The 11,027-nt window shown below is 38.3% G+C and overlaps 1 non-coding gene across 1 annotated transcript; it reads right to left on the bottom strand.

Moving 5' to 3' along the window:
* Positions 1–9,545: 9,545 nt before the first annotated feature.
* Positions 9,546–9,652, bottom strand: LOC119469738. The gene has a single exon (XR_005198572.1). It is a non-coding gene; the product is annotated as a U6 spliceosomal RNA (small nuclear RNA).
* Between the last annotated feature and the right edge of the window lie 1,375 nt (positions 9,653–11,027).

The following is an 11,027-nucleotide window of genomic DNA, read 5'->3' as shown; positions in this document are numbered from 1 at the left end:
TAGAGACGGGGTTTCACCATGTTGACCAGGATGGTCTCGATCTCTTGACCTCGTGATCCACCCGCCTCAGCCTCCCAAAGTGCTGGGATTACAGGCTTGAGCCACCGCGCCCGGCATTGTTAATATATTAAGTGAATACATGCTTTGTGTGTGTAAAGCACTATTCTATGCCCTGGGGACACAATTAGTAAGTCATAGACACTGCATACAAGGAGTCTTGCTGAGAATTTGACCTATCAAAGATAACTACAGTAAAATCCAATATACTACAATAGGTAATGGGAAACTGGTGGTAGTGGCTAGTGTCTGCTAGGATGTGTAGAACAGTCAAGGCAGGCTTCATAGAGAAGGTTATGTTTAAACTAAGTCTTTCAGACCATATAGAAGCTCTAAACAGGAAAATGCATTCCAGGCAGAGGAAGCAGCATGTGTGAATGTATGGAGGCATGTGAAAGTGTGGCACACTTGCAGAATTGTTAGAGGAAATGGTTTTTAATAACTAACAGCAATAGGCATGTGCCAGACACTGTTCCAACTGCTGTGCCCATATAAAGTCATGTAATCTTCATCATAATACTAAGAAATAAATATTACTGTTATTCCCATTTTAAAGATGGGGTAAGTGAGGCAGAAAGAAGTTAAGTAACTTATACAAGGTCTTATAGCTATTAAGTTCCTCAGCTGACATTTGAATTCAAACTTTCTGGCCAGTGCTCTAAATCAGGGGTTAGCAAACTATAGCTCATGGGCAAATCCAGCACACTACCTGTTTTTGTGCAGCCTATAAGCTAAAAATAGTCTTTGCATTTTTAATTAGCTAAAAAAATGAAAAAGAAGTAAATTATTTTGTGATATGTGAAACTTATCCAATGTTTGCAAAAGACTATTAGCTGCAAAGTATGAAGTACTTCTTTCTTTTTTCTCTTTTTTTCTTGTTTTTTTTAGAGACGGCGTCAGGCTCTGTCACCCATGCTGGAGTATAGTGGCATGATCATACCTCACTACAGTTTTGACTTCCTGGGCTTAAGCAATTCTCTGATCTCAGCCTCCTGAATAGCTAGGACTACAGTTGTACACCACCATGCCTGGCTAATTTTAAATTTTTGTAGAGATGGGGTTTCACAGTGTTGCCCAGGCTGTTCTTGAACGCTTGGCCTCAAGCAATCATGTACCTTGGTCTCCCAAGTAAAGGACTTTCTATTTGGCTCTTTACACAGAAAGTTTGCTCTAAATCAATGCACTATACCGCCTCACAGTATATTTTGTTTTATTAATTAACACAAAGTACATTATACTTCGTACATTAATAGCAATACTTGGACTTATATATTAGTTATCTTTTTAAAAGTCTGTTTTCATATTTGTCATCTTGTGCCCTCACATCAACCCTGAAATAAAAAAAAAAGGTTAAGTTTGGTATTTCTCTTGTATAGCTAGGAAACTTAGCTGTGGAAAGATTAGGATGGGCTGTGACATGAAAGTCAGACTCTTTTGCCAATACAGCATGTTGTAATGTCCTCCATTCTGTTCTGAAATTTCTCCTCTACCTCTGTCCTACATACACAGTTGTCCAGAGTTTGGGCTTGAGGCCACTCTGTAAATGAGACAGTTGAGACAGATTGAAAGCAAGGTAACACACACTCTTTGCTTAACCTTTGGTGCCTCTGCGACAGTATCTAAAATTCTCCATCTTGGCAAGCTTCCCCTAATTCTGAGCACCTTGCCAGCAAAGTGCTCCAGGAGTTTTGGATTTGATTGCAGATAAGTAAGCCCTTACCATCAAAGGAGACAGGACGTTTCTCATTTTCATTTCCATAAAAGGATGCCATTGCTTTGCCAGGCTATATGGAAAGTCTTTACCTTAACAATAAATCTTGAATCCTCTTTCATGTTTTTACCTATCTATATACTATTTTTGGAACATGAGGTTTCTACCTTTTTGCTATTCCTGATCTTTTCCTGGGCTTAGGAATGCCTTGTCATACCAACCAAATCACAGAAGCTTTTCTTGTTAACTTGGTACTACCACTCATCTAGTCAGGGAGAGTAGAATCTAATTCTTCCATGTGTGATCTCAAGGGATGTTCGTGTTATTTATTGGTTTGTATTTTTCATTCTAATTCCCTTTTACTAGGACATAGCAGTCTGAAGTTTGAACTATAGGCCATGTTTTTTTGTATCATTGTGCTTGATGCTTTCAGGAAAAAACTAAGTTATTTAGGTTTCTAAAGTCTTAATTTCTAGTGTGTCTTCTGTTTTCAGCCTCAGTAGTGAATTTATATTATCAGATACACAAAATTGATTATACCCAGATTTGGACTGTTAAGGCCTAGCAGAAACCAGATGCAGCTTTAAGAGAGATCAACTATGTTTCTACTCATAGCTAGCATTTCCTTGGCCTCGAACAATGCTGAGGTTAGAGCAATGTAGAAAAACAGTTCTCTGTCCAAGGGGTCAGATGCCTGAGAGATGCAAAACACCTACAATGGTGGGTAGCAGATACAGACATTTGTCAAAACTTAGTGAATGTATACTTAAGATTTGTGCTTTTTACTGTATGTAAATTTTACTTGAAAAGAAAAATAATACTGTAAAGAGGTATTGACAATACCTCTTTACAGTATTATTTTTCTTTTCAAGTAAAATTCACTATAAACTATAAACTCTAGTTTATAGTGAAATCTTTGGAGAAATTATTACTAATGTCTGAAATGGGATGAATGATGAAGGGATGGGATGATAAAGCAAGGGATGAAGGAATGTACATGATAAAGCAAGTGCATAATGGTGGACTTGTTTGGGTATATGGGTGTTCATTGTGATTCTTTCAACTTTTCTGTGTGTTTGAACATCTTCATAATAAAATTTTTTGGAAAATAAGAAAGTAAAGGGTATGGGCATGTAATATAAATGAATAAAGCAGGCTTGGTGTAATATAGTAGAGAGAGGTGTGGTCTGGGGTACTGAGAAACACATGTTATGCCTAAAGAAGGCAGCTGCTACTCAACTCCAACCAGTTGTTACTTTGTGGGAATCTGGCCCCAGTGTTGTACGGTAATCTAATTTTTAAAAAGGAGTTTCAGCCGGGAACAGTGGCACATGCCTGTAGTCACTGCTACTTGGGAGGCTGAGGTGGGAGGTTTGCTTGAGCCCAGTTCTGGGCTGTAGTGTGCTATGCTAATCGGGTGTCCACACTAAGTTTGGCATCAATATGGTGACCTCCCTGGAGCGGGGGACCACCAGGTTGCCTAAGGAGGGGTGAACTGGCCCAGGTTGGAAACGGAGCAGGTCAAAATCCCGTGCTGATCAGTAGTGGGATCACGCCTGTGAATAGCCACTGCACTCCAGCCTGGGCAACATAGTAAGACCCTGTCTCTAAAAAAAAAAAAAAAAAAAAAGGAGTTTCAAATATAGAATTTTCGTGTACAAAAAATTTTTTCTTTTTTTTGGCTTGATAGTTATAAAAATTTTTTATTTTTAAAATACCATATGAGCCAAACAATATATTTTTAATTTACCAACTCATTTTCTATTCTAAAGATTTCAATTTTTGAGAAGAAATTGGGGGTGTCCTCTTGAGTTATAAAGTTACCATTGTTATCACTAACACGTGCCTTTAAAGAGATTTCAGCTGTAGCTGAGACCTTATACTGTAACCTCAGTTCCCCTGTTGTACAAGGCTGCTGTACAATAATGCCTTGCCAGGCCTATGCCATGGTATTCATGACACTGACCCAACCAGGACTTTGCTGTGGGGCAGGGAACAGCTGTGAGACTGGGCTGGTTGGCACTGATTTCTCTAGGCTCATTTTAGGATTATTTAATATGCAAAGGGCAACAGTACATGTTAGCTTGCTGCTTAAATATAGTTCCTGGATGTTAGTCACTTAGGCTTTAAGAGAAATTAGCACTAAGACTTCCTTATATTCCCTGTTTTGTCTAAGTGATGTCACAATTCACCCACGGTCCTAAGCTCTTAATCTCCATGATATCCTTTGTCACCACTGACATTCTAAGTGACTCTGTTTTGTTCATTCTGCCTCAGGGGTACTTCTCAAATCCATGTCCTTCACAATGTCTTAGCTGCCAGTACCTTACTTCAAGACCTCATCCTCTCTTAGCCTGGGTTACAATTTCCTCACTGATATCTCTCATGAATTTTCCTTCCCAGCAGCTCAATCTTCATGTTCCCACTGCAATTATCATTCTAAGATACAATTCTGATAGTATCACTCTGGTTTAAAAACCACAATACCTCCCTGTTGCCTCAGGTGAAACTCTTTATCATGGGACAGGATAGAGGAAACTTCATGGCTGTCAGTGTACCCTACCAGCCACAATTCCTTCTATTTTCCACTAGCCTGGGGTAAGGTTTCAATTTCTCAGTATAGCAAATGAAGCCCTACTTAAATTTCTATGCATACCTCCACCCCTTTCTTAGTCTATGCATACCAAATTCTCACTATGCCAAAAAACAGTCATTTTCTCTCTCTTCCAAACCTTTGATTATGTTATTCTCTTTGCTTCAGATTCTTTTCATTGCTGCTGTTTCAGTGCTCCCTTTCTTTTTTATAACTCAAGTAAATAATGTTTATACTGGGAGGTGTTTTCTATCACCCCTGGACCAAGTTAGTAACTACTTACTATGCACTGCAACACTTTGTACTTTCCTCTCATTTTATATTAGAGATGATTTCTGTTGCATTATATCATTTACATGTCTCTTTCCACCACTAAATGGTAAAGTCTTAATCATTTTTCAGTCCTACATCTCTGCCCGAAGACCAAGTCTAATGTGGTACAGGTGTTAGTAAGTATTTGTTACATGAATAAATGGAAATGCATATTACAGTCAGGCAACACGGATTACTGAGACAAATTCTTAACCTATTCTTTGGTAATGTGAGTCAGAGTCCGATCCAGAACTTAAATCTATCTTCTTAGATTTTCTGCTCGTGCTAAAATTAGACTTGATGGACCCTCAGCAGCCAGTGACTCTGTTATGGTAAAACACAGTCTACAGCCGCTCAACTTTCTTTACCAGCTATGGGAGTCAGCGTTGGAGCCCTGGCCCATTGCTTTTCCTTTGCTCTAATCCTAACTTTACTTAACTTTTCGTCCCTTATGAATGAAACCTGACTGTGATCTGTTCACATGTACAGGAAGTTACATAGAGCTTATATTTATATTTAAATATAATATTACTTACATAGAACTATATTTATGTTTATTTTAAGTATATCATTTTTCCTCTTGTGTAGAAAGGATGGTGCTTTGTTAACGCTAAAGACTATACAAGGGTAATATAATAATAGCAACTAACACATAACATTTTACTATGTGCCAGGAACAAAGTGTTTTTATGTACATTAGCTCATTTAATCCTAATTGTAACTTCATGAAGTAGTTCTTATGATTGATATGATAATTTAACAGTTGAGGAACCTGAAGCAGACAGAAGTAACTTGTTCTAAGAACACAAAACTACTTAACTGGTAGACCTGGGATTTGAATTCAGGAAGTCTTAACTGTGTACTGTGCTGGGTAGGGATATAAAACTGCTTTCTCTCGTATCTTTTACCATGTAGTACTCTACATGTAGGGGACATGACAATAAGTGATATGGACTGATAATATTTGCTTTTGCTATGTAAAACTTTTGATGAAAATATGCTGGGAGAATAACCTTTTACTTAATATCTCCTTTTAGGGGTAATTGGTGTGCTGATTTATAGTCTCTGCAGATTTAAACTGCCTGTAATTTCTTTGTGGCATTCACTCCTTACTCAACTCAGATCCCAGAATTGCCTTCCTTCTTTTCCTCAGGCTTACTTGATAGCTATGGAGCATTGCCCATGCCATAGCTTTCAGGCTGTGCTCTTGTGGCTTGTGAAACACTTGTTTATGGGCACAGAGTGATCTGGAGTTAAATAGAAACATCCTTCTCCATGGAACAACAATTTACTCTACATGCCAACTTGGCAGCAGGGTAGACCATTGGGGGGCTGTGGTTAAGACAGGTAGCCAAGATATGAAGGAGGTTTCTAATCCAGACTCATGCTAATAAACAGAGTGGTAACCAAAACACTTTAATGAGATCTTTGTGTTTTGCATGTAGTTTAGTTAAGAGTAACCAACTGAAGTTGACTAATTGGCCACATTCCTCATAAAAAATTATTGGAGGGCTAGACTAGTATCAGTTTACACTGTATATACTAAAATGAAGCTATATTTAGGTAGATGGTATCAAGCATTGAAAATGTTCCATGAACCAAGTAGTTTCTTGACTCTGGCCATGAGCTCTATTTCAGACATGTCTAAATTGGTAGGTAGACAGCATCTAGGTGGTTCTGTGACTGAATATGTGACCTTAAATGAGAATTATTTAACTTTTCCAAGGCTGAGTTTCTTCATTTGTAACATGAAAAGTCCTAATGCTTATTGCTCCAGCTTCCACACTCTTTTCTTCCATTACTACTTTATTATAATAGGCTTTTTCCAAATAATCTCTTTGATTAAGTTTGTTAAGGTGTATCATTCCATTACTTAGCGTGTCTCAGCTCTTATTTGCAGAATTTGTAAGAAGGCAATTTCAACAGAACTTTCTTACTTATATGTAAGTGTCAGAGTTACTTAGCTATGTAGACACCTTTGATCTGAAAGAAAATCATACTTGAGATTTTTATCACAATTAGTAGGCCACATTTATTGTTCCTTAAAATTGGAATTATCAGCAAGTAACAAAGTAGAGATTTGGAGATTGGAACTATACAACTTCTGTTTGAATATGACTCATGAGCTTTGAGAAAAATGCAGATTTCATTTTCTGAGCTCTTCATCTTCTTTCTTCTCAACTTAAAAAAAAAAACATGGCTTGATGGCAAGAGCTCAGACATGTATAACCATGTGTAGTGCAAAAGTTGCCACGTTGTAAGTCAGCCTAATAAGTTTTCTTCATTTAGGCGAATAAAAGCATGGGGAATAGAGAAGATTAAGGGAAACAAGGGAAGGGCTTGTTAGAATCCAAAATGAACACATTTTTGAAACTTAAGTACTGTTAACTCTTAGGCAATATGATACTTGTTCTTAATTGAAGGAAGATGTTCTCTGGTCCCAACTTGTAAACATTTGCAGTCTTGAGGTAATATGCCAGTTTACTGAGAAGAAAATCTTAATCAGTATGACACTTCATGGAAAATTCTTTACTTCTCCTGTCTCTTGGCTGTCTCTCTTGAAAGCATACAGATCTGTGTCCAGAGCCTGCCTGACCACTAAGCACATAATCAGATATAGTTCTCACCATTTGAGTGTCAAACTGTCTCTGCCAATAGGGTTATGAGTCTCTTACACAGGGCAGACAGTTGCTGGGGTCACCTGTCATGTTGGAGCAGACTGCTGTGATGATTCCCACTTAAGCAGTAGTTACATTATATCATGATTGGAATGGAGAGACAGGTACTTGGAAGGATTGATTCAAGCTCTGCATCAGTCAGTCTTAACTACTAATATGTTAAAGCCCTCCTGTAGTAAAGATCTCCTGATGGTGGAGATTGCCAAATTTACTGAGTTCTTTATCACCTTTAATTTATTTGTACTACTGGCCCTCCGTATCCACGGGTTCTGCATCCATGGATTCAACCAACTGCAGATTGAAAATATTTAGGAAAAATAAAAAATAAAAATTTAATATTAATAAAAATAATACAAACACACACAGTACAGTATAATAACTATGTAGTACTTACAGTGTATTGGGCATTTTAAATAACCTGGAGATGATTTAAAGTATCAGGAAGGATGTGCATAGGTTATATGCAAATACTATACCATTTTATTTAAGAAACTTGACCCTCAGTGGATTTTGGTATCTGCAGGGGGTCTTGCAACCAGTCTCCCATGGATACTGAGGGACAGCTGTATAGTTTCTTGGCGTGTGAGTCCTTGGCTGCCTAGTTGGGGCAAGGGGACTTTGAGCTCAGAAATGCTGGGTTTCACAGGGACCTTATCAATCAGTATTTCTATCCCTGTTTCAGTCCTTAGCCAGAATACCTTCAGTAAAATGCTTCATGTGAGAACCATGATTAGTTCTTTCAGGGTTTTGCTATTTGAGCCAGAGATTGGTTAAAAAGTTTCTATTGAATGTAGTTGTCTTTTAAAAAGTTGTATGATAAATTTATTGATCACTTTTCATCTGTCAAAGAAGGGATCAGTTACAGCTGTGATTTTCAGTTACTAGTAGGGATTGAGGATATGGCAGACTGTCTAGGTTCTGATTCCCTATTCTATGGCAACTTTATTAGTTTCCTGTGGCTTCTGTAACAAATTAACACAAACTTGGTAGCCTAAAACAAAATTATTCAATTATTTTCTCACAGTTCTGGAGGCCAGAAGTTTAAAATCAAGGTGTCATCGGGGCCATATTCCCTCTGGTATATACACATTGTATGTGTATACTGTATTTCACTTTTCCATTCACCCATCAATGGACTCTTCCACTGCTTCCGCATTGAAGCTCTTGTGAATAAGGCTGCTGTGAACATGGGTGTACGAATATCTCTTTGAGGTCCTGCTTTCAATTATTATTATTTCTTTTCTTTTCTTTCTTTCCTTCTTTTTTGTTTTTTTTTTAAACAGAGTGTCATTCTGTTACCCAGGATGGAGTGCAGTAGCACAGTCTCCATTCACTGGAAACTCCACCTCCCAGCTTCAAGGAATTCTCGTGCCTCAGTCTCCTGAGCAGCTGGGATTACAGGCGTGTGCCAACATGCCCAGCTAATTTTTTGTATTTTGGTAGAGACTCGGTTTCACCATGTTGCCCAGGCTGGTCTTGAACTCCTGAGCTAAGGCAATCCACCCACCTCAGCCTCCCAAAGTGCTAGAATTACAGGCATGAGCCACCATGCTCAGCCTCAGTTATTTTGAGTATATACCCAGAATTCTTCTGAACTTAAAATTTTATTTTTGAATAGAATAGAAATTCTATTTTTAACTTTTTGAGGAACTTCCATACTGTTTTCCATAGAGGCTATACTATTTTACATTCCCCTGAGCAGTGCACAAGGGTTTTAATTTTTCTACATCCTTGCCAATACTTTTGAAAAATGTCCTTGCCTGCTAAAATTTCATTTTTATATTTTGTTATTTATTTTTAGAAATGGGGTCTTGCATGTTGCCCAGGCTTGACTGCAGCCTCAATCTCCTGGGCTCAAGCAATCCTCTTGCCTCAGCCTCCCAAGTAACTGGGACTACAGGCCTATTTTGTTTTTTTGATAATAGCCATCCTAATAAGAATGAGGTGGTATCTCATTGTAGTTTTGATTTGCATTTCCCTAATCATTGGTGACACTGAGCATTTTTTCATATGCTTATTGGTCATTTGTATATCTTTGGAGACATGTCCATTCATTTTTGCCCATTTTTCAATCATGTTGATAGTTTTTTGTTGTTGAGTTTTAGGAGTTCTTGATATACTCTGGATATTAATCCCTCAACAGATATATAATTTGAAATTTAAAAATTTATTATGTACATATATTTTTGCTTATAAAAGTATGAAATGCTTCATGAATTTGCTTGTCATCCTTATTATGTAGGGTCCATGCTAATCTCAGTATCGTTGCAATTGTAGTATATGTACTGCTGAAGTGAGCACTGATTTGCTAATATTTTCTCCCAATCTGTGGACTGCGTTTTTACTCTTTTGGTGGTGTTTTTTGATATACTCCCTCAATAATTCTGTCCGCATGATTTGTTGAAATCAAGGAAAGTGTGGGCTGAAAAATCCAAATAAGTAGGTGTTAGGCTGCACTAAGCCCAGCTTCTGGTCTAACATATGCCCAGACACTTGGAGCTGGGTTTTATGGGGAAGAGAGTTGCTCTGAGGCCAAAGCAGGTAGTGTTAGCGGTATTCTGAGACACAACAGCAAGGTCAGCTCTGAAAGCTGGCACTTGCTGGTGGCGACAGTTGCAGGCTATTTTGGGAACCGAGGAGGCTTTGTTTTGTAAGGCCTTCTCTGCACTCCCAGATTTAACCCTGGCACTGATTGATCATCAGCCACTTTTGTCTTTGATATGGAGAGAGCAATATCAGGTACAGTAGTGAGATCACAGTGCTCTTTCCCCAGATTATTGGTAAAATCAAGTATTTTTCCTTGGAGATTGTCATTGCCGGACAAATGTGACATGCTGACGTTAGGAAGCTTTAATTTGTTACCTAGCAGTTTTTCTAAATAGTTCCTTCAGACTAGTAATTAAGTCATATCTCTATTTCTTAAGGAGCTTAGAACACGTTGTTACTTTAGTAAAATTTGATGTGTCTTCAGGAATGCAAAATAGGAGGAAATGGACTTAAACTGCATCAGGAGGAATCTGGGCCAAATGCAAAGAATTTCCCCATTATCTTGGGTAACATCAAAAGCTTGTTTAGCCTGCTTCCCAAGAAAAGGAAAGACCTCTGTCTCTGGAAGGTTGAGCATAGCTCTGTGTAGAGGCATGGTGTTGAAGTTCATGTCCCTGGACGTAGTTTTATAAGTGGGCGAATCTGCTCATCTACCATGCTTCAGTCGTGAATGAGTCAGCAGCACAGCTGCAGATGGAGTGGGCAGAAGGGCATCTAAATTTAGTCGTTATTCACTTGAGAAGGTTTTCAGGAACTGTGCGTCTCTCATCCATGCTTTAGTCATATTCCTTCTTCTAGAGGCAAAAAAAGAGAAAGAGAGCAAGAGAACAGTCACTCCAAGGTGCTTCATGAGAGTGAGTGTCCTACCACTCTGTTAATTGGTCTCATCTACAACAATGATGCTCTTCCATCTTAACCAGGTGCAACTATTTTATTCATATAGCTCCTGAATTTAAGAACCCATGGGATTCTGAACATTAGACAGGGACTTTTCTGCAGTTAGACTTACAAACAAGCTCCAGAATCTTGTTAGTTCAATGACATTTTTAACCAAACAGCTTTCCTCCTTTAAGGTACTGGGGGTGGGGAGGGCTGCGATCAGCGAGAAATAAGTACTTTTTTTTTTTTT

The sequence above is a fragment of the Cebus imitator genome, unplaced genomic scaffold, assembly GCF_001604975.1.
Source record: "Cebus imitator isolate Cc_AM_T3 unplaced genomic scaffold, Cebus_imitator-1.0 Scaffold802, whole genome shotgun sequence".
In the NCBI taxonomy this organism is placed as follows: domain Eukaryota; kingdom Metazoa; phylum Chordata; class Mammalia; order Primates; family Cebidae; genus Cebus; species Cebus imitator.
This window is presented reverse-complemented; position numbering and strand designations above follow the sequence as displayed.